The sequence below is a fragment of the Juglans microcarpa x Juglans regia genome, chromosome 1D, assembly GCF_004785595.1.
Source record: "Juglans microcarpa x Juglans regia isolate MS1-56 chromosome 1D, Jm3101_v1.0, whole genome shotgun sequence".
In the NCBI taxonomy this organism is placed as follows: Eukaryota; Viridiplantae; Streptophyta; class Magnoliopsida; order Fagales; family Juglandaceae; genus Juglans; species Juglans microcarpa x Juglans regia.
This window is the reverse complement of record NC_054594.1, coordinates 23,126,366-23,150,659: the sequence shown is the minus strand read 5'-3', so window position 1 is coordinate 23,150,659 and position 24,294 is coordinate 23,126,366. Positions and strand designations below refer to the sequence as shown.

Below are 24,294 nucleotides of genomic sequence, written 5' to 3'. Positions count from 1 at the left end.
TTACTACCTTGCTGAGAGCGCACAACAATGGAACACTCGGACTGATCGAGTTTCTTTGACAGCATAGCCACTGAGGGCTATTTCTGGTGGGGGCAGATATAAACTTAAGGAGGACATTGACGTTCAAGCCTGAATAGCTGCATTAACTAGAAGACTGGAGGTTATGGAGATGGAAAAGGTGAAGGTTGTGAAGATAGTAGAGGTATGTTCTTTATGTGCTGATTCAAACCACAAGACCCAAGATTGCCCAATTATGCCAGTATTTCAAGAGAGTGGCTCTGAGTAGATGCAATCAGCGAATTGGGTTAACAGAGCACAAAATCAGCCTTTCTCCAATAAATATAATCCAGGATGGAGGAATCAACCAAATTTCTCAGGGAGGAATGATCAGCCTGGCTGGTCTCTTCCACTTTCTCAGTAGCCATTTCATCAGCTTGCTCCTCAACACCAGTATCAGTCATATCAGAGCTCTCAGAGCTATCCTTTTGTAGCACCTCCAGGATTTCAGCTTCATGTAGCTGCACAGAGTTCTCAGCCTCAATCATCTGCGAAGAAGTCTCTAGATGATAGTATGGTACAGATGACCAATACACTTCAGCAATTCATGCAGATTCAGGCCACCACAAACAATTAAAACACTCAGGCCATAAATGACTTGCGCGGCACCATCAATAAGATGAGCACGACATTGAGCACTCAAGAGAAAGGAAAATTTCCAGCACAACCTCAACCTAATCCCCAGGAAAATTTCCAGCACAGCCTCAGCCTAATCCCCAAGTATACCGGCAACAATAACAACAAGTGCATAATGTCTTAGGAGATGTTTTTGAGACAGCGAAGACCGTTCTTACTTTGAGAAGTGGAAAGGAAGTTCCCCAACCAGAGATGACTATGGACACACAAGTAGTTGCTCCTACACCTGTAGATGCAACAAAGACTGATGAAGTTGAAAAGAACCAGAGGTAGTGAGAACAGAGTTGAAGAAGCCTATGAGTGCAGATGCTGAAACTAGTAGGGGGTACCAACCTGTGGTTCGCTATCCTCAAAGATTGGCAGCTGGCCAAAAGAATAAATACCACACTGAGATTCAGGAGATCTTCAAGCAAGTAAAGACTAACATTCCACTCTTGGATGCCATACAACAAGTTCCTTCGTATGCAAAATTTTTTAAGGACTTGTCTACAGTGAAGAGGAAGCTGAATGTAAAGAAGAAAGTTTTCCTAATGGAGCAAGTTAGTGCATTGATACTGAGCGAGACTCCTCAGAAGTTTGGAGATCCGGGCTCTCCCCACATTTCCATTATGATTGGTGAGTCACACATTGGGAGAGCTCTACTTGATTTGGGGAGTAATGTGAACTTGCTACTGTTCTCAATGTATGAGCAGTTGGGATTAGGTGAGCTAAAAAAGACCTCCATCAAGCTACAATTAGCTGATAGATCAGTCAAGGTGCCGAGGGGTATTGTTAAGAATGTGCTAGTCCAGGTGGACAAATTTTACTACTCAGTAGATTTTGTAGTTCTTGATATGCAACAGCCAGCCACTACTATTTACCAGGTGCCTGTCATTCTTGGGTGCCCATTCCTTACTACCTCCAATGCACTGATAAATTATCGAAGTAGTGTGCTGAAACTCACATTTTGGAATATGACATTGGAAATGAATGTGTTCAATACTTGCAAGATGCCTGGTAATTACGACGAGTCAGAGGTGCATGCTGTTGATGTGATTTCAGAGCTTGATAAAATAAGGAGAGAGGCCTACAACAATTCCTGCTTGGCAAAGGAGAGAATGAAGGTCTTGCATGACAAGAAGATCTATGACAAATATCTTGTTGCTGATCAGAAAGTGCTCCTCTACAATTCAAGACTGCATCTTTTTCCCAGGAAGTCGAAATCTTGATGGAAAGGGGCGTACATTGTAAAAGAGGTTCATCCTCACGGCGTGGTAGACATTGTCAATCCGAAGAATGGCAATGGCTTCACTATCAATGGACAACGTCTAAAGCCATTTCTGAAGGTCTTTGATCCACACGAAGAGATCTTGCTTGTGCAAGGTTCCAAGGAAGTGTTTTGATATTTTCACCCTTTACAGCTTTCTTTACTTGCATTTTGTTTGTTTTCATTTGTTGTTTTGCTTTGATTTTATATTTCATTTTTTTTTGTTGTTGTTTTGCTTGATTATTCATGTGCACTTTGTTTTCTTTCGTTCGATTCATTGAGTACCATGTCTCTCACTAGTTGGGGTAGCATGTGTGCACAGACTTAAAACCAAGAAAAAAAAATTGCATCAATGTGATGTGCATTGATACATATATGATTGACACACTCTCTATTTCTAGTATTTTGTGAAATCTGAGTATCTTGGAAACGGAATCATTTTGTGAAGATTTATTTTCAAACTTAAGCATAGAGCATGATTTTTGATGCATCATATTTTGCTGATGTGTGGCTTGAAACACCGGGATGCTATACTCATTGAGATGAGACTTGGTGAGATTTTTATAGAACGAAGGGCAAATTTTGAAGGACATTTTGCACATGCTTACACTTGTAGTGTTCCTTATTTACTGTTCACTGATTTAACACAGGAAAAGTAAACTGCAGGACTACCGAGCCATACTTTAAAAAAAATAAAAAAAGAAAATGAAAAGAGATTTGAAAAGAATAAAGAAAAAAGGATAAAGGCAGCTTAGTGAGATTTCCTAAGTAAAGGGCTAGAAACAGTTACCCATACCTTTGGGGGTTGAGTGTCCAACCTTTAAAAATAGAGCTGGCGTGAAAACTGCTATTCCCTTGGGCTTTGAGGTAGTTAGAATCAGCAATGATTAATCTTAAGGTTGAAAAATTCGATGACAAATCATGGCTAGTAATGAGAAACACACAACCAGTTTAACTCCACACACACATTTGAGTTCTAAGACATTTGCCTCAATTCTATGTGAAAGATTGTTGAGATAGTCTTGGTGGGTATAGGCCCTAGAGGTTGAGTGGTAACGTGTCACTTTTGTGAGAATTTAGAACTGTGTTTGATTGTTTCTATTTGATTTCAATCTTTATGCGATATACATCTCAATTAATTTTTACAATTTTGCTCAAGGATTAGCAAAACACTAGTTGGGGGGTGTGATTGAGCTGAGTTATTGCATATTTTATACATTTAAAACTAATATATTTTATTGATTTCATTACATTATTATTAGTTTTAGATGGAAAAATGGTTAAGATGAATAAATCTGAGTTGTGTTTTAAATTGGTTAATAGCATGATTTATGCTTAATTTTATAACTTGTGATTTAATTGGACAATGTTCATTCACATGCACAAAATATTTTTGATATTTTATTATTATTTTTTATTTTATTTTATTTCTAATTTCTATTATTTTTATAGGTCAAGAAATACAAAAGAAAAAAGTCAAAAAGGCACAAAAGGGAAAAGTAAAAAAGACAAGCAATTTAGGGTTCTTTATCAAAACGCACAGGAAAAAAGGAAAAAAAAAATGCACGCCAAAAGGAAAAAAAGGCCAAAAAAAAAAAACAAGGCTTTTGGACGGATGCAACATGCACAAATAAAAGTAGGTTTCTTTTCGGCTTAAAGGGAAGAACATACTTTTTGGAAGCACTGCTGTTGAAGAGCTCCTTTCCTCTGGTATCCAACATCTACCGCTACCTCCACTACATCCCATCCCCCTCTCCATTTATTTGGCTTACTCTTTTCATTCTCTACTATTTATTTAATTTTAGTTTAAAGTTTGTAATGTATTTTTGAGATATTTGGCTTAAACCTTTGGGCATTTTATTTGCTGTTTATTTATGTTATTTATTTTTCTTGCTTCTATAAGTTTTCATTTATTAGTAATTACAATTACTATGAATTGATTTTAAGAATTTGTGATTTAAATATAAGGATGATCTCTCGAATCTTATTTTGGAGCTTTTCAATTCTCAATTCATATTTTGTCAATCACTTTCTAATCTAGTTTAATTCTTATCTTAGTTTTATTAATCTCTTAATTCCATTGCTATTAGATTGATTAAACCTTAATTAGGACTTAAATAATTTCAGTTTTATTATTTAATTTTCAGATTAATTAAGATTGTTTAGTTATTTGATTCTTTGATTGTTAATTTCAATTTATTAGTCTTTTACATTTCATTTCGATACTCAAAAATTCAAAAATATGAATATAGTTAATCACTAGTGCCATTTTCATTCTTGTTGCACTCTTCTATTCATTGCACATACCATCATTTTTATTTTCTCTTTGTGAATATTTTCACCATTTTAAACGAGTTTGATTTTAAGTAACTTTCCCTGAGGAGACGATCTAGGAATTTATTCCTAATTATTATGCGACATCCTTCTGCACTTGGGATAACCTTTGTGCTACTCATTTTTGAGTGAGTCATTTACTAACCTCTGATAAGTTGCCCTAGCGTTCTTCAAGCCGAAAGGCATCACCTTATAACAATATAGCCCTCGGTCAATTATGAAAGCGGTCTTTTCTTGATCAGCTTTATTCATCCTGATTGGGTTGTATCCTGAGTAGGCGTCCATAAAACTTAACATTTTATGCCCTGTTGTTGCGTCTACTATCATATCTATCCGCGGGAGTGGAAAACTGTCTTTCGGGCAAGCTTTGTTGAGATTGATGAAATCTACGCACATTCGCCACTTTATGTTGGATTTCTTCACCAATACCACGTTGGACAGCCATTTCAGATACTGTGCTTCTCTGATGAATCCCGCTGCCAGTAACCGATCCACCTCCACAGTGATTGCTTCATACTTCTCAGTGCCAAAGTTTCTCTTCTTTTGTTTTACTGGGCGCACCTTCGGGTGTACGTTTAATTTGTGTTCGATGATCTCCTCGCCCATCCCGGGCATATCTTTATGACTACATATGAGCACGTCTTTATAGTCTAGAAGGAAGTCTATCAACTGCTGCCTCTCTTTTCTTGTTAGTTTGGTCCCTATCTTCACATGGCTCTTAGGATGACCCTGCTCAAGAGTGACCAACTCCAGGGGCTCATCTGTTTCCCCTTGCTTCAAAGCGCTTTCATCTCTAGTCTCCAGCTCAGTCGTCAGTACTTGGGGCGGCGGTTGGAAGATCGCCCCCTCCTCAGTATCCTCAATATCCACAACACTCACCTCTCCTAGTCCTTGCCTGAATTCCTGCACGTAACAGTCTCTGGCTAGGACCTATTCATCGTGTACCTCGCCTATTCCAGCTCTTGTCGGGAACTTCATTTTTAGATTATATGTCAAGGTAATTGCCTTTAAGGCATTCAATGTAGGTTGCCCATTGATTGCATTGTATACTGACCGAGTTCTTACCACTAAAAACTCAGTCATAGTAGTAGCGACATGGGGATCTGTGCCTATGGATATTGACAACGTAATGGATCCCATAGGTTGTACCGCATCAACAGTGATCCCCTTTGACGTAGTTAGTGTTGATCTCAACTGATCTACACCAACCCCCATTTTGCTGAAGGCATCCCAGAATAGGATATTCGCCGAATTTCCATTATCAATCAATATTCTCCTCGTGGTAAAATTCACCACCAACATTGTTACCACCAAGGCATCATTGTGGGGATACACAACCCCTCGGCAGTCCTCGTCGCCAAAAGATAATGTGGGGGATATTTGTACTCGGGGATGCTTGACGGGTCTCTCCATGTTATAGACTTCTTCATACATTGCCCACCTTGCATATGCCTTTCTTCCTGAGGAGGTCGGGCCACTTCTAACATATCCGCTAACAATCGTGTGTATTTCACCTAAGGGAGAATTTTCCTGATTTGCATTTGCTCTCGACCTTCGGTCTCGAGGTTCATGCGACCTCCTTTCTCTTCTTGGTGATTCCTGTCGCCTAGGGCTCTCACTCTTCCATTTTTTGTACTTGGGCTTTCGATCGTTTGTACATCGTGGGGGGGGGGGGGGTAGTGTTTTGGGCGATCAGGCGTTCCAACTCGCCACTGCCTCTCATATCTTCTATTTTTCACTTCAGCTTGTGGCAATCCTCGGTTTTATGCCCCCTTGTTTTATGATAAGTGCAATAATTCTTAGTCTGTCTCTCGTTGATGTCATTTTGTACTTTTTCCTTTGCTTTGTCCTAATTTTGTGCACTGGAGTACTGCACATAATCGCCATTATGTCTTCTTAAATTATCATCAAGCCTTAAGTTCTTTTGGTCTCTCCTCACCTTTTGACCCCTATCTCCGTCTTTCCTATGACCTCCTTTCAATTCCCACTCACTCCTTTTTGGTTGGCAGTCAAGGCAAAAAGTGTCTTCAGCATTAACAAAATCGTTAGCCCTATCCATGAAATCTCGTAATGTGGAAGGGGTTTTCCTGGCTAGTTCAGCCATAAAAGAGCTCCTTAACCAAATACCTCCAAGCAATGATGCTAACAAATATGCGGTTGGCCTCCAGCGTCTTCTACTCTTCATGAACTGGGCCAAGAATTGCCGGCCCAGTTCCTTGAAACTTTCTATGGAACCTCGTTGTAGTACTCCAAACCATCCTTTCGCTGATTCCTTTAGAGTCAAAGGGAAAGCCCTACACGCAATTTCTCCCAGAAATCTGTGAAGCACCATATGGGCTTTGAAAGTTTCAAGATGCTCCACAGGATCTTTGGAGCAGTCATATAGATCTACCGACGGGACCTTGAATTTTGGGGGTAGGGGCATTGCCATAATTTCTGCAAAGAATGGCAGATTTGTGCTGGATAGTTACTGGTCGACTGAAGAGGACGTTCCTATCTTTTTGGCCTTCTCCTCATATTTATCCATTACGTTGCGCACGTCGTGGTGCAGCTTCTTTGTTTCCTCGTCCTCTCGGTGGCCCTTACCAAACCAGCACTGTTTGCTTTCATCTCTACCTTATCAACCTAACTGGGTGTCGCATCCTCTCCTGACAGCTCGTTTGGTGACTTGAGAGCATCATTCTCCTTCCGCAATGAGTCAACCTCCGTGGTAAGCTTCTTTATTATCTCCTCCATTTTTGAGAGTCTTTGTACCATATTCTGTGAAGTTTCTCCTTGATATCTAGTCGCCTGAGACCATGTGGTGATGGGCATGTGAAAAGCACACTGATTGTGAGACTTTGAGATCCCACAGAGGGCGCCAACTGTTATGGACGTGTTTCACCACCACCACCTCACGACCACTTGCAACCAAAGAGTAAGACAACTTGGGGGGTTCGAGGAAACGCCTCCAATGCCTAAGTCGGTGATTGAGAAGTAACTCTTTAATACTAAAGAATCAGATGGATTTTACGTACCTGAGTTCTCCTCTTATATAGAGTTTTTGAGCCATTCTCCTTCTTTTGGCGATAAAGGTTATCCATTATTCAAATTTAAATATGAATATGAAGGTTCATCCATTAGTAAATTCAAATGATAACTATTATTATCTTCTACCACCGCTGGGTGGTTACCTAGTCAATATTGGCAGTGGGCTGGGTACTCTCGGTATTGATTGGGCATTTCGGTAATGGCGCAAGCTTCAAGCTCGAAGCAAAAGCCCAGGCCCATGTGGGGCTTGTTGTGAAATACTATGCAAAACACACACCAACAACGGCAAATAAAGTAAAAGCAACACAATCAAGAACATGACGCACAATATATGTGGTTCGGCAAATTGCCTAAGTCCACAGAGCTGTAGAAATCTTATTAATTAGAGGGGATTACAATCACTCAATCTCAACTAACACTCTCTAGGGCTTTTTGCTCTCTCACACAATATGCACTCACAAGACAATTGTTCTCTCTCAAAATACGCTTGAGACCGTCCAACACAAGTCTAATATGATATATTTATAGTGAGTGGTGCTGGAAATGTAATGCCACAAAAAGTATTTCACTCGAGCGGAGTGTCGAGCGAACACTAGGGTTTGTGTCTCACTTGAGTCCCACTTGAGCGAACTCTTGGACTTGATCTTCACTCGAATGGTATGTTGAGCAACTGTCGAGCCAACTTTCAGCAAACATTTTTTTAGCTCCAAAAACCAGTCTCCACATATACCCCAACAATCTCCCACTTGGAGACTAGGTTTCCACATGCCAGCCACTGTTTCCAGCCAAGCCCTATCATCTGTACAGCTCACAGCTTCCGTTTTCAAGCTAGAAGACGCACTGAAGTCAAGCCCGACTTCAGTCTTCCACATACACCACCCTTAGTCAACACATCCACAAGGCGATTCACAACTCCCACTGCACCAGGAGTATCCGGTCTCAAACCGATCTTGGCAACCTTAGCCAACTTTCACAGGCTTTCATGAGGAATGACAAAGCTGACTCCCTTTGGCTTCCTCATATGTTTCGAGCAATCAAGCCTGCCTTTTTGCACTCTTGTATTTCCTTGCACATCACTGGACCCTGATGTTAAATGCAAAGAGTTAGATCTCTTACCATTCGCTAGGACCAGTGCATCCTTAGTAATCTTCCAAGCTCCTCCAGAGAACGCTATTGCAAAACCGCTGTCATCAAGCTGTCCCACAGAGATTAGGTTTTTCTTCATATTTGGAACATGTCTGACTTGCTGTAAAGTCCACATGCTCCTGTTTGGAAGTGTGATGTGCCCATCACCCACTCTCACTACATCCAATGCTTCTCCATCAGCCGCATACATCTTCCCAAAATCACCAGCAACATAATTCTGCATGATTTCTTGATGTGAGGTGCTATGGAACGAAGACCCTGAATCCAACACCCAATCATCAATCGGACTGTGCACTGCAAGAAGTAAGGCATCATGAATTTCTTCTACCACTACGTTCATAGCATCATCCTCAACAATTTCTTGATTCCTGCAGTTTCTCTTGATGTGGCCCAGCTTGCCACAACTCTAGCATGTGATCTGCTACCCAGATCTCATCTTGCTCTTCCCTCTACTCTTGGAGTTTGACTTGTCATATTCTTTACCCCTATTGTCAACAATCAGGGCCTATCCAGAACCCGAGGACTCACCCAAGTCTCTCCTACGTACCTCTTCAGCAAGCACCATGCCACGTATGTCATCTTAGTTCAGTTTTGCCTTGCTGGCTGAACTACTCACAGTCATCCTCATGGCCTCCAAACTATTTGGTAACGATGCCAACAGAATCAACGCTCTGATCTCATCATCAAACTCAATCTCTACAGAAGATAATTGATTTGTGATCATATTGAATTCATTCAAGTGTTGGGCTACAGACATACATTTAGACATCTTTAGATTGAACAATTTCTTCATCAAGTGCACCTTATTGTTTGCAGACGGCTTTTCATACATACCTGACAAAGTTGCCATGAGATCCACCATGGTTCTCTCCTTACTGACATTGTATGCCACTATTCTAGACAAAGTCAACCGAACAAGACCTAGAACCTGTCGATCTAACAGGGTCCACTCAACATCAACCATGCTCTCTGGCTTCTTTCCCAACAGTGGAAGGTGGAGCCTCTTCCTATAGAAATAATCCTCAAGCTACATCTTCCAGCACCCAAAATTAGTACCGTCGAACTTCTCGTTTCCTGGTGTGCTCACTTTATCTCCAACCATCATTCTCCTTCAGATCCGACCTTGGCTCTTGATACTAGTTGTTGTGAAATACTATGCAAAACATACACACTAACGATGACAAATAAAGTAAAAACAACAAAATCAAGAACACGATGCACAATATATGTGGTTCGGCAAATTACCTATGTCCACAGAGTTGCAGAAATCTTATTAACCAGAGGAGAGTACAATCACTCAATCTCAACTCACACTCTCTAGGACTTTTTGCTCTCTCACACAATATGCATTCACTAGACAATTGTTTTCTCTCAAAATATGCTTGAGACCGTCGAACACAAATCCAAAAACCAATCTCCACATATACTCCAACAGGGCTAACCAGTCAGGATGTCCTCTCCATTTATAATAACAGTCACTAAGCCTTTGTGTTATATTATGCTTGCTTAAACTAGAGTTGTGACTTATGGTCTTCCCTTTAAACAACCACTATGCTTATTTTAATAACCTTCATGATCTTTTATAATTTATCTGATGTACATTTGTTCGATCTACGTGGAAGAAAGTCTGTTACAAGACAGATATCACCTTGAAAAATTAAAGGGGTGTAAAAATAACATGGTCTCAATATTAAATATAATGAAATCCACGTACTCTAAATCCACGTACTTTTTCTAAATCGCTAAAAACTAAAAAACTAGTTCGTAATCTTATCATATGCTTTACTCCTTAAAAAGTAACGACGGAGGAACGGAGTACTCATTCATGGTTTTCTAAACATGCGCCTGGGTTGGTTTGAAGTTAGAGATGAGTTGAAATGATTTGTAAAAAATAAAATAAAATATTATTAGAATATTATTTTTTAATATTATTATTGTTTTGAGATTTGAAAAAGTTAAATTATTTATTAATTTTGTGTGAGAATTTAGAAAAATTGTAACGATGAGATGAGATGAGTTGAGATGAGATGAACTGAGTTTTAAATCCATACCAGAGTTAATTACGTTGTTTCTAAAAAATTTAGCATCATTTGCATTATACACTTGAAATATTTAATTAAATGGAACATATTAGTGTAGAATCAAGATTCGAACTCAAAACCTCTATTCTGATACCATGTGAAATCATCACTTGTCACAAAAGTTTAAACTGATAAGAATAGGTAGAGTTTTATTATTTATTTTATATTCTAACAGTTTTCAATAAAACCTTCAATTTGGTACTTTTTTAAAAGTAGATATTAAGCTTTTCTTTAATAATGCACTTTTTATAATTTTACCAAACATATTTTTTTTATTTAAAAGAGATTTGAGGCCGGTAAAAACACTTTTTAAACTTCGAAAGTGATTATACAGCTATTGTATAATTTCCGATTGCAAATATCTTTTCTTTTAAATAAATTAGTGTCAATAATATCCCATCCTGGTGTCGGTCATTGTGAATTACTTTGTTTTTGCACGTACGAACGAGTGAAATTTGATGCCTAATTAAACTCGCATGTTATTCTTTGAAAGGGGTTCGATAGTAGCATATCAACCAAAGAAAATTAAAGAGTAGGATAAGATAATTATGAGGTCTAAACCATTAATGTTAAATGGTATTTCTTTCTCAAACTAATGGGAATTTTCTCAACAATTTCCCCTTACACTGCATACCCCCAAGATAGTTGAAAATTAAATCGCAATGAGAGAGAGAGAGAGAGAGAGTGGTGGATGAAGAAGGAATAGAAAAAATGAATAACTGGGGAAAAAAATAAAGGGCATACCTACGTCAGTCTCTCCAATCTAAATTTCGAGCTTTAGAGCTCGATTGGCAAATGAGATAAGATACATAATTTTCAAACTTTTGAAAACTTCTAATAATTCTATTCTTAAACATCATTCAAAGACAAAAATGTTTCCATTTTTTAACATTTTGATTTAAGTACTACCTAATAATTTTTAAAACAAAAAAATCATTAACTTCTTGCATCTTATTTTTAATGTTACAAATTTCAAAACAAAATTATATTCAAATGAATTTTTAATGTTATAATAATTTTTTTTAACTTCTTGCATCTTATTTTTTAAAACTGAATAAAACATCTTAACTTAAACTATTTCAACAATATTTACAGAATTCTAAAATGCTTCGAGTATCCAAACAAGCCTAACCTCCTTACATGTTGGACTTTAGGATAAGATGGGACTTTTAGCTCACGAGTATGGATTTGGAATATATAAGATAGATTGGAAAGTGAGACAGAGTGGTGTGAGTGTTTAAAATTTTAATTGACTACAATTATAGCATGATTTTAAATAGCCCATGTAGGCAACATGCTTTCAATCGGCTTGAATGCCCATGACCTTACGAAGATTTTTTTCATCCGCTTAAGTAAAATAGAAAAACCTTATTTGTAAGTCGATACGAAGATCCACTTTTGGTATCATTTACTTCTTAGAATCTTATTTGTAAAAAAGCTTAATTTTAAACTTCATTTTAATTCACTTCCTGTCATATATATCAACAAATTACCACATGATTGTTTCCATACAATTTATATATATATATATATATATATCAAAACAATCAAGTGGCCAGAGATGTAGGGGTAAATTAATTAGGAGTAATAACATATAACACGACTCATAAATCCGATACGAACATGACAAGAAACAATGACACGAACGTGAATCTATAACACGAATAAATTACATTTTCAAGTTTAATAAATTTTTTTTTCTTGAAATGTAATGCATGTTCGGGATTGATGTGGGAAATATAGTTTATATATAGCTTTAAAGTTTATAGCTTATAACTTAATAATAAGTTGTACTATTTAAAAGTTTTTACTGTTTGGTAACCGTATGGTTAAAGCACTTTCAATCATGTTATATTTGTTTGGAAAAAAATTTAAAAAGTACTTTCTGAGGTAGAAATTATGATTTTTTTAATTTTTAAATATTCATATACTCGAAATTTTGAAAGTTGTAATTATTTGAAAGTTGTATCGGTATTTTTTTCTATTGACTGTCTTTTTAAAATTTGAATTACATTCCGCATTATTCAGAAAAGTACGTTTGAGGAAAATCATCAAACGTACTTTTTAGCTTATTTGAGATTAAAAGTTCTTTGATATGTAACACCGAAACAATCTAATTTTTTTTTTATTAAAGAGCATTCAAGGCATTTTAAACAATTTTTAAGACTCCTTCTCCAACCCCAAACATGCCCGTAATATTAATTTTAATTTTTAAGAACTTATTGAGCTTTCTTGTTAAAATATAATTTTATTTTATGAAAGTATTAATCTTCTTATATATTATTGGTTTGGATATTGATATAAAATTTTTTATTATAGATCTAATAGTAATTGTGGATCATGTTATATAGTTATCATTGATTATATATGAAATTATACCAATTGAGTTAAAAATAAATATACAAATCATCTCAACCTGTTTATATGAAACAGACTAAATGAGTTGAAACTAGTTAAGTACTAGGTCGTATCCATACTTATAAAACGGATTAAGCAGGTCATGTCATGTCACCTTTGTTTATATGGATCGTGCTAAGATTTTAGATTCTGACCCATTTAATTAAATGAATCGTGTTTGGATTGATACGCATAATCTAATACTTATGACTTGACGCGACTCAACACTAGCCACAAATAGGAATTCATGTAAAATTGGTGGCTTGCTTAATACATCTCAAGAATCAAACATGTAAGAAAACTTATGCTCGAACTAATCCAATAATTAGCCAAATAAACGTTGCAATATTTTGGCAGGCTAATGGTCATGCGCAGTGATGTGACACTAGGAAAAAATTGTCACCTCCTCAATCTCGACTTGAAAATCTTATTTGTAACAGTGGTATACAGTTGTTTTTGAAATGGACCATACAACCAACATGGTCTGTCTTTGGGTGAAGGTAATTTCGGAACAGTCTAATACTAGCATTTAATTGCGAAAAGGACCAGTTAATATGACAAATGGGAATCATATATGGACTATGTGATCAATGGAGATCATATTGATGAGGACTTGGGAGTTTCCAAACAAGCCCTTAAGCTCCTTTCATGTTGGACTTTAGGATAAGATGAGACTTTTAACTCACAAATTTGGATTTGGAATATATAAGTAAGATTGGAAAGTGAGATGGAGTGGTGTGAGCGTTTAAAATTTGAATTGACTACAATTATAGCATGATTTTAAATGGCCCATGTAGGCGGTGTGTTCTCAATCGGCTTGAATGCCCATGACCTTACGAAGATTTTTTTCATTGGCTTAAGTAAAATAGAAAAACTTTATTTGCAAGTCGATACGAAAATCCACTTTTGGTACATTTACTTCTTAGAATCTTATTTGTAAAAAAGTTTAATTTTAAACTTCATTTTAATTCACTTCCTGTCATATCAACAAATTACCACATGGTTGTTTTCATAAAATTTACATATATATATATATATTTATATATATATATCTATCAAAACAATCAAGTGTCCAGAGATATAGGGGTAAATTAATTAGGAGTAATAACATATAACACGACTAATGAGTCCGACATGAACTAGACAGGAAACAAGGACACGAACGTGAATTTGTAACACGTATAAATTACATTTTCAAGTTTTATTAATGTTAAGTTTAAAAAAAAAATTCTTGAAATGTAATGCATGTTCATGATTGATGTGGGAAATATAGTTTATATATAACTTTAGAGTTTATAACTTATAATTTAATAATGAGTTGTACTATTTAAAAGTTTTTTACTGTTTGGTAACTGTATGTTTAAAGCACTTTCAATCATGTTATATTTGTTTGAAAACAAATTTAAAAAGTACTTTCTGAGGTAGAAATTATGAGTTTTTGAATTTTTAAAGATTATGACCATATACTCAAAAGTTTGAAAGTTGTATCGGTATTTTTACCGTTTGACAATCTTTTTAAAATTAGAATTATGGTCCACATTATTCAGAAAAGTATGTTTGAGGATAAACATCAAGCATACTCTTTAACTTATTTGAGATTAGAAGTGCTTTGATATATAACACCGAAACAATCTAATTTTTTTATTAAAGAGCTTTCAACTATTTTAATACTTTTTAAGACTCCTTCTACAAACCCAAACGTGCCCGTACATTAATTTTAATACTTAAGAACTTAATATCTCAAACTATTGAGCTTTATTGTTAATATATAATTTTATTTTATTAAATTATTAATTTTCTTATATATTATTGGTTTGGAAATTGATATAAAATATTTTATTATAAATCTAATAGTAATTGTGGATCATGTTATATAGTTATTATTGATTATATATGAAATTATACTAATTGAGTTAAAAATAAATATACAATCATCTGAACTTCTTTATATGAAACAGATTGAAACAGGCTAAATGAGTTGAAACAAACAAGTTGAAACAGGTTAAGTACTAGGTCGTATCTATACTTATAAAGCAGATTAAGCAAGTCATGTCATGTCACCCTTGTTTATATGGATCGTGCTAGGATTTTAAATTCTAACCCATTTAATTAAATGAATCGAGTTTGGATTGATACATATAATCTAATACTTATGACTTCACACGACTCAACACTAGCCATGAATAGAAATTCATGTAAAATTGATGGCTTGTTTAATACATCTCAAGAATCAAACATGTAAGTAACCTTATGCTCGAACTACTCTAATAATTAGCCAAATAAACGTTTCAATATTTTGGCAGGCGAATGTCATGCGAAGTGATGTAACACTTGGAAAAAATTGTCACCTCCTCAATCTCGACCTGAAAATCTTATTTGTAATAGTGGTATACAACTATTTTTGAAATGGACCATACAACCAACATGGTTTGTCTTTGGGTGAAGGTAATTTCAGATCAATCTAATACTGGCATATATTTAATTGCGAAAAGGACAAATTAATATAACAAATGCGAATCATAAATGGACTATGTGATCAATGGAGACATTATTGATGAGGACTTGGGAGTATCCAAATAACCCCTTAAGCTCCTTCCATGTTGGACTTTAGGATAAGATGAGACTTTTAGGTCACAAGTTTGGATTTGGAATATCTAAGTAAGATCGGAAAGTGAGACAGACTGGTGTGAATGCTTAAAATTTGAATTGACTGCAATTATAGCCTGATTTTAAATGGCCCATGTAGGCAATGTGCTCTCAGTCGGTTTGAATGCCCATGACCTTACGAAGATTTTTTTCATCGGCTTAAGTAAAATAGAAAAACTTTACTTGTAAGTCGATACGAAGATCCACTTTTGGTATCATTTACTTCTTAGAATCTTATTTGTTAAAAAAGTTTAATTTGAAACTTCATTTTAATTCACTTCCTATCATATCAACAAATTACCACATGATTGTTTTCATACAATTTATATATATATATATATATATATATATATCAAAACAATCAAGTGGCCAAATATGTAGGGGTAAATTAATTGGGAGTAGTAACATATAACACGACTCATGAATCCGACACGAATATGATAGGAAACAATGACACAAATGTGAATCTATAACACGAATAAATTACATTTTCATTTTTTATTAATATTAAGTTTAAGAAGTTTCTTTTTCTTGAAATGTAATGCATGTTCGGGATTGATGTGGGAAATATAGTTTATATATAGCTTTAGAGTTTATAACTTATAGCTTAATAATAAGTTGTACTCTTTAAAAGTTTTTTATTGTTGGTAACCGTATGTTTAAAGTACTTTCAATCATGTTATATTTGTTTGGAAACAAATTTAAAAAGTACTTTCTAAGGTAGAAATTTTGATGTTTTGAATTCTAAGGATTATGACCATCTACTCGAAAGTTTGAAAGTTGTATCGGTATTTTCATCCATTTACAGTCTTTTTAAAATTTGAATTACATTCCGCATTATTCAGAAAAACAGGTTTGAGGAAAAACATCAAACTTACTTTTTAACTTATTTGAGATTAAAAGTGTTTTAATATGTAACACCGAAACAACCTAATTTTTTTATTAAATAGCTTTCAAAGCTATTTAAACACTTTTTAAAACTCTTTCTACAACCCCTAACATGCCCGTCATACTTATTTTAATATTTAAGAACTTAATATCTCAAAGTATTGAGCTTTATTGTTAATATATAATTTTATTTTATGAAAGTATTAATTTTCTTATATATTATTAGTTTGGATATTGATATAAAATTTTTTATTATAAATCTAATAGCAATTGTGGATCATGTTATATAGTTATCATTGATTATATATGAAATTATACTAATTGAGTTAAAAATAAATATGCAAATAATCTCAACCTGTTTATATGAAACAGATTGAAACAAACTAAACGAGTTGAAACTGATTAAGTACGGTCATATCCATACTTATAAAACGGATTAAGTAGGTCATGTCATGTCACCCTTGTTTATATGGATCGTGCAAGGATTTTAGATTCTGACCCATTTAATTAAATGAATCGTGTTTGGATTGATACATATAATCTAATATTTATGACTTGACACGACTCAACACTAGCAATGAATAGAAATTCATGTAAAATTGGTGGCTTGTTTAATACATCTCAAGAATCAAACATGTAATAAACAACTCATCATTACAACTTTTTCAATTCATCTCAACTCATTATTATAACTTTTTTAAATTCTAAAATAATAATAATATTATAACAATATTTTATTATCTCAATTTAACTCAATTTAACATCCAAACGCAACCTAAATAACCTTATGCTCGAACTACTCTAATAATTAGCCAAATAAATGTTTCAATATTTTGGTAGGCTAACGTCATGCGCAGTGATATAACACTTGGAAAAAATTCACCTCCTCAATCTCAACCTGAAAATCTTATCTGTAACAGTGGTATACAGCTGTTTTCAAAATGGACTATATAACCAACACCCGTCTTTGGGTCAAGGTCATTTTCGAATAGTAGAATGAAGTTATATATTACGGAAAAGGACCAATATGACAATTGTGGCTCATAAATGGATCACGTGATTGAGACAAATGTGGCTCATAAAGTTGGAGCAAGATGGTTCCCTAAGGCATCTCTCACCATCCTCTTAATTGCACTCTTAATTTCCGTTGGCTCCATCGGAAACCATATCAACAAACATGCCGACTATCCTTATTTCATTGTTTCCATTTTATAATTAATTTACTTTCTTAGACGTTATAACTCGGATTAGAATAATTATAATTTTGATGCTGTTGAAGGAGTACCACTCAAACCTCTCTTGCCACATTGGAAAGAATACTATAGAGGATAATAAAACTTCTACTTCTTTGTAACTTTTTCAACTAAAATAAAAGGAAAATCATGCTTTGTGTCCCGACAAAGCATCCCCATACCCCTTTTTTTTATATAATTTAATGATTAAGTAAGTTTTTTTTAATTATATTGTTAATTAAGATCACTAAAAAAATGCATGAAACAAAAGAAAAAAAAAAAGTCTTGTAATTTTGCCGCACCGCATACGAAACTATAGTTATCTAAAATCAATGTAAAATTCATGGGAGTTAAAGTGATTCTTTGCATTTAACGAGCACTATTCATCTATGTAAATATTTTATTATTATTTCTTTCTTTTCCGTAATCTTTCTTTATGTTTCTCACAATTACACTTTTATTTAAAAAAAAAAAAAAAGCTATAATATTATTAGAACATTTCATTATTTAATAAAAGGAAAAATAGTCATGTTAAAATATTTTCAAAACATGAAAAAAGGATAAAAAGTTATGAAAAAATAGGATGAATAAGTTTTTCCCATCTTTATTTGATTTTTGAATTTTTATTAGGCTATTGATGTTATTTTGGCAACAGAAATATTGTGTTCCCATTAATTTATAAAATGGTAGTACTTAAAAATATATTTAAAACAATAAATTAGAAATAAGAAAGAAATAATATTTAAAGGATATAGATAAATAATATATAGATAAATTAACGTAAACGTCGTTAGCAAATAATCAAATAATCAAATGTCGTGTGCAGTGACGTAAAGCTTGGAAAAAAATGTTACCCCTTAATCTCTTAATTGGACACTTCATATCTCATAATTGGATTTGGGTTTTAGTTAGTTAATTAGATTATGTGAATAGTAATAAATATTTTGAGTTAGATGTTTTATTGAATTTTAAAAAAGAAAAGAAAAAGATGAATAAAAATATTATCAAACTGTTTGTAAATAGTATCGAATTATTTGTAAGAGTAAAGTAGTTTGAGAATATTTAAGAATAATTAAAATTTCAAAAAGATCCTTATTAGAGTCTAGTTCATTTAATTAAGCAGATTGTATTTGGATTGATTCATATGATCTAATATTTATAATTTGACACAATCCATAAAAGATTTAACGTAAAATGGGTGGTTATATTTAATAAATCAATCAACAAACATGTAAATAAATTTGTTGCTCCAACCAGTACTCTAATAATTAGCCTAATCACCTCTTCAATCTCTTGGACCAGAAAGTCTTTTGCGGAACAGTGGTATATAACTGTTTTCGAGATGGGCCATGGGACCAACGTTGGTCTGTTTTCGGGTGTAAGTAGTATTTTTAGGTTGTGTTTAAATAGTGATATATTATCGTGTATTATGTAAATAGTAGTGATAAATAATAAAAAATTAATGATAAAATATTAAATAATAATAAAAAATTAATAAAAACTAATAAAAATTAAAAAATAGTAATAAGATATTGAATACCTCAATATCCGAACTAGGCAAATATTTCTAAAAAGGACCAATATGGCAAAGAAAATGCTTGGATGATTCTTCAACGACCCCCCTAAATATGTCTCTATTTTAATTTTTTTTAATAATTAAAAAAGTGATTACTAGTAAATTTATGTACTTTTTTAAATATTTAAATATATGAAAAAAATATCATCGTGACATCCCGGACATGTCACATATCTATAACATTGAATTTTTATTCTTTTCTTTGGAATGCGTCGTCTCTTTTTTATTATATGTTTGAGAAATGCTTTAGATCTTAAATCTGACGTCGGGGATCACAAGTCACACCGCTGACGAACGAGGCCTAGCATGTAGAGTCTACGTCTATGTCAACGTCCCCTTTAATTATGTGGGGGCGGATGAAGGCTGCTGCATCTTTATATAACCTCTATCCTTCAGGCTTTTTCGATTCAAAAATATTCAAGTGCAACTCCGATCAATATTTGAGCAACAAATTAGCAAGTTCTTTCCATTTCCTTGTTTCTCCAGGTACGTACGTTCGTCTGTCTATATATACTCAAGTGTAATTAAGTTGTTATTACAAATATTACACGTACAGCATTTTAATGAAATACAAACAAAAAAGGATAGAGAGAACCATATATATATATATATATATATATATATTAATGTTATTGGGTCATATTAATCTTTTGTGTTTCTGAACTCCTTTTATTTTAACCAGTATTCCTCACATTTTATTTTCCCTTTTTGGGTTTTTGTAAATTCCTAATGTTTTTTTTTCAAGACGTTGTTATTAAACGTTTATTTTTTTAAAATTATCTAGTTTTTTTAATTAATTTAGAATTCTTCTTAAATTTTTAGGGCCAAAATCACTTTTATATTTCTTTTCTATCAAACTAATTAACGGAACGTTAATAGATTTTTTTTTTTTTTTTTTTTTTTTTAAAAAGTTTTAAAGGATTCCTAACCTAATGTGATACTAATTAATAATTTATACTTGCGGGTCACGTTGGGCTGTAATTTGTGGACGGAAGATATGCTTAAAACTAAATTTAATAAATAAATGGCCTGATTCCAATAGCGAGATTAGAGTCTCCTTTTAGCCTTTTACAAGAACTTTAATATGGTTTTACTAACTCTGTTTTCTTTTTTATATATATATATTCACAAGTCTTTTACTAGCTGCCTATATATATATACTGCTATACATTTATAAAAGAGAAAAAGCAAAGCAACATTCGGCAAAGAAACATTGTGCCGTCGGAAAGTTGGTTCTGTTGAATGCTTTGCAAGAATAAATGTAGGGAATAGAGGTATCCCAAAACAAAGCTTTAAACGTGTGTCGAAAAAAGGTCAGGACAACCCTCTCAAACTGCTCTTAGGTTGCTGATCAGATGAGAGATTCTAACGTTTTATATATGATTAATGAATATTAAATAATTTTATTGTCTATAAATTATGCATGCTTACTTGTAACTTAGGTATCTTAGAAAAATTACTAAATTACTTTAATTTGGTATATATAGTAGAGTATGTATCTACATATAATAATATATAGTATCATATGATATATTAGTTAATTAATAGCATATATTATTTTACATTTTATATGATCAATAGTGATAGATTAGATGAAAATTACATAATTAACTTATACACTACTATATAAAATAATATATAATATATATAACATAATATATTATATATTAAAAAATTTATATTTAAACATTTCGGTCCAATTTGGTCTAGTCCAAAAAAGCCACAGCCTAGCACCATATCGAATACCAAAATTCTCATATACTATGGATCGAGACCGACTATCATTATTTTTTGTCCAGTTTGGCCCTAACTGAGCCGTTTGATCCACTTAGTTTTTCAGTCCAGACCGAAAATCTTTCATCCCTAATCTAAAATATCTTTCCATACTCTAGTTTCTGTTCCTTGTTGCAGTATGAAGGAGAATTTGTTTACCTCCTGAAGCAAAGTTGTATTATTGAGTTCCCGAACCTTTGGGATGCACCATCCAGTGGTTGAGCATAGATCTTTGACCTGTAAGTGAGAATAAGTAATGACAAAATCCTTATGAACTCAGGAGTTCCCAAACCCAAAAGAACTTGAACCCTCTCCAATAATCCATTGACTTTCTTTTTGAATTATGGGTAGAATTTGCATATAGTCTTCCACGTTGGTGAATGGAAGCCCTTGATAATAAGGCACTACCCTAATGCTTTAGCACCTTCAATAGTGGAATGGAAGAAAAAGAACCTCAAGACAAAGGGATGTATGATTTCTAGCTTTTGCACCTTTTATATTGGAATGGAAGAAATTGAATAGTATCCCTTAAAACACTTACATTAATCCTATTAAAAAAGCATGTTTTTCCTACATCTTCCTTGATGGCACAAGATAAGCTAATGACATTGTCCAATCTAGTTTAGTGGAAAGCTTAATTTGTCTTAGTTGTTGCATGTTAGTGACAATTTGTATGCAAATACATGGAGCAGATAGTTGTACTATTTCTCTAGAATATGAGGTCTTCTCTCTATTTGTATTAACAATTTAGTAGCTTGCATTTTTCTATCAGAAATTTTTGTTAAAATTATCGAGAAATTTTATGGCTTGTATTAGGAACAGAGACTTGTACTACTTCTTTACAATATGATCAGGAAGAAAATATCCACTCGTATTGAGGAATTTGAGGGAAAGCATGCTGGGTTGACTAGAAATGCTAACGAGTGTTGTATGTATAAAGTGCATCAGCAGTTACGTAACGTAAACGAGAAGGCATACAAACTTGTGCTGCTTGCCATCGGTCCTTACAATGATCAAAGCACGGTTGGCCAGGGATTTATGGAGGAGCATAAATTGCGATATCTACATCAAATGCTTAAAAGAATGGAAGGAAGTGTAGAAACATACATTGCCACCATGAAAGAATTGGAAAAAAGAGCTCGTAATTGCTATGGAGAACACATTAGCCACACCCCAGAGGAGTTTGTAGAAATGATGGTACTTGATGGGTGTTTCATTATTGAGTTGTTCCACAAGTGTGAAATCTACAAGAAAGCAGAAGATTGTCATGAAGATGACCTAATCTTTCAAATGTGGCGGGTGCGTTCTAGAATAGCTCGTGATCTACTGTTATCTGAAAATCAACTTCCATTCTTTGTTTTGGATTATTTGTTTGGAATGAGTGAGAGTAACAACACACTACTTCATAACAGATCCAAAAAGTTAGGAGAACACGTTGTCGATATTGATGAGGAGAAAGATGGAATTAGTGTTGAAAGATCTACCTCCACAGTTCAGGTTATCCAGACACAACTTAAGGATCTTGCCCTCAATTTTTTCTCCTGCCTTTTACCATTTGAATGGAATGTCGATGCATCAAGTTATAATTCAATCGAAAAGATTAAGCATCTACTTTGTTTGGCGCATGATGCTCTCACCCCTTCACTTCTGGACATGGTATGTCAACATTTAATGGTCGGGTTCAGATTCAAGAACACAGAGTTTGAGCATCTCCTTGGTCTCATATATGCAACAATTAGTATTTCATTACTTGATACGGAAATAGATCATGCTAGAGAACATCAAGAGGCAGGAGTCAAACTCAAGAATGCAAAGATATTTAAGCGCCTATTTGGCCTGATTCGTGAAGCTATCATTCCATTACTTGCAAAGGTGGAAAACATGAAAAAGGCAATTTCGTACACCCGCAAATTTCAGAAACCTAGATTCCAAGTCAATATGGCAGAGATTGAAAATGAAGACTGGGAATCAATTCCGTTTGGCTCAGAGTTTCAGGAGGCTGGAGTTGCATTCAATATAGCATAGAAATTTAAGGATGATCTATTTGAGATTTTGAGTTGGACAACAATACCTTATGCCATTGAACTTGAAGAGGCTGGAATTGAATTCGACAAGGCAAAGAAATTTCAGGATCTACTTGCTCTTCGAAATAGGAATGAAGACCAGAAGTCAAAATCGTGTGAAACAGGGACGCAAATGGATGTAGTTGAATTAAAGATAGTAGAGAAATTGAAGAGTCTACTTTGTCTGGACAAGATTGAAAACTGGAAGTCAGTACCTTACGGCAAGGAGCTTCATGAGGCTGGAGTCGAATTCAACAAGGCAAAGAAATTTAAGCGTCTACTTGCTCTTAGAGAGATTGTAGCCATGAACATACATGGTGCCGCAGAGCTTGCAGAGGCTGGAATCAAATTCAAGAAGGCAGAGAAATCTAATGTGTTTTCCATAAAGTTCAACAATGGGCTAATGGAGATTTCACCTTTGAGCATAGAAGATCATACAGAGACTTACTTACGAAATCTAATTGCAAATGAGCAATACTGTCATCCACCTTACAATGTGAATTACGTCACCAACTATGTGTGCTTCATGGATCATCTCATTAATACTCCAAAGGATGTTAAGTTACTCCGTCGTAGAGGAATTATCCATAATAATTTGGGTGATGATGAAATTATTTCCACCATGGTTAACAAGCTTGGTCACTATGTCAGTTGTTCAACCAACATTTATGCTACAACTATCATGGATGTGAACATGCATTGTAGGAGACGCAAGAATGTATGGATGGCAAAATTAAGGCGCGATTATTTCAACAGTCCTTGGGCATGGGTTTCATTTCTGGCTGCTTTCTTATTGCTTGCACTTACAATTACACAAACCATATTTTCCATTATTCATTAGGTTTTTCGTGCAGTGTGTTAATCTTGATGTTTGTTCTCGTAGTTAAATGTAATAAGTGTCGAATAATAAGATTTTACAAATTAAGAGTGACTTGTTATCTTTTGTTGAGTTATTTATTGAATGAAATTGATTGGGACACGGGCGAGTGCTCAGGCTAAAGCGCGAAATAGGCTAAGATGGATAAGACTGTCCGTGCATCCATTTTAGCCTATTCCATGCTTTAACAATGTCCCTATCAGTGCAATTAATAGCATTGTTCTTGAATAACAATGTGGAATGAAATTTCTCATTAATAGCAATCTATTGTCCGCATTGATTTAAGATTCCAAAAGTGTAGTACTCAACTCT

General features: G+C 34.2%; 1 protein-coding gene and 1 long non-coding RNA gene across 2 annotated transcripts in view; one reads left to right on the top strand and one right to left on the bottom strand.

Annotated features, from left to right (window-relative positions):
- Positions 1 to 8,604: 8,604 nt before the first annotated feature.
- Positions 8,605 to 22,100, bottom strand: LOC121254534. Its single transcript, XR_005938658.1, has 3 exons — positions 21,964 to 22,100; positions 17,360 to 17,367; positions 8,605 to 8,617 (listed from the first exon to the last, which is right to left on the bottom strand). It is a non-coding gene; the product is annotated as an uncharacterized LOC121254534 (long non-coding RNA).
- The window catches only part of LOC121254509 (putative UPF0481 protein At3g02645), a 94,056-nt gene continuing 89,392 nt past the window's right edge, over positions 19,631 to 24,294 (top strand). Inside the window, exon 1 of the mRNA XM_041154573.1 lies at positions 19,631 to 19,755. The gene's annotated coding sequence lies outside the window, so the exon portion shown is untranslated. The remainder of the gene's footprint in view (positions 19,756 to 24,294) is intronic.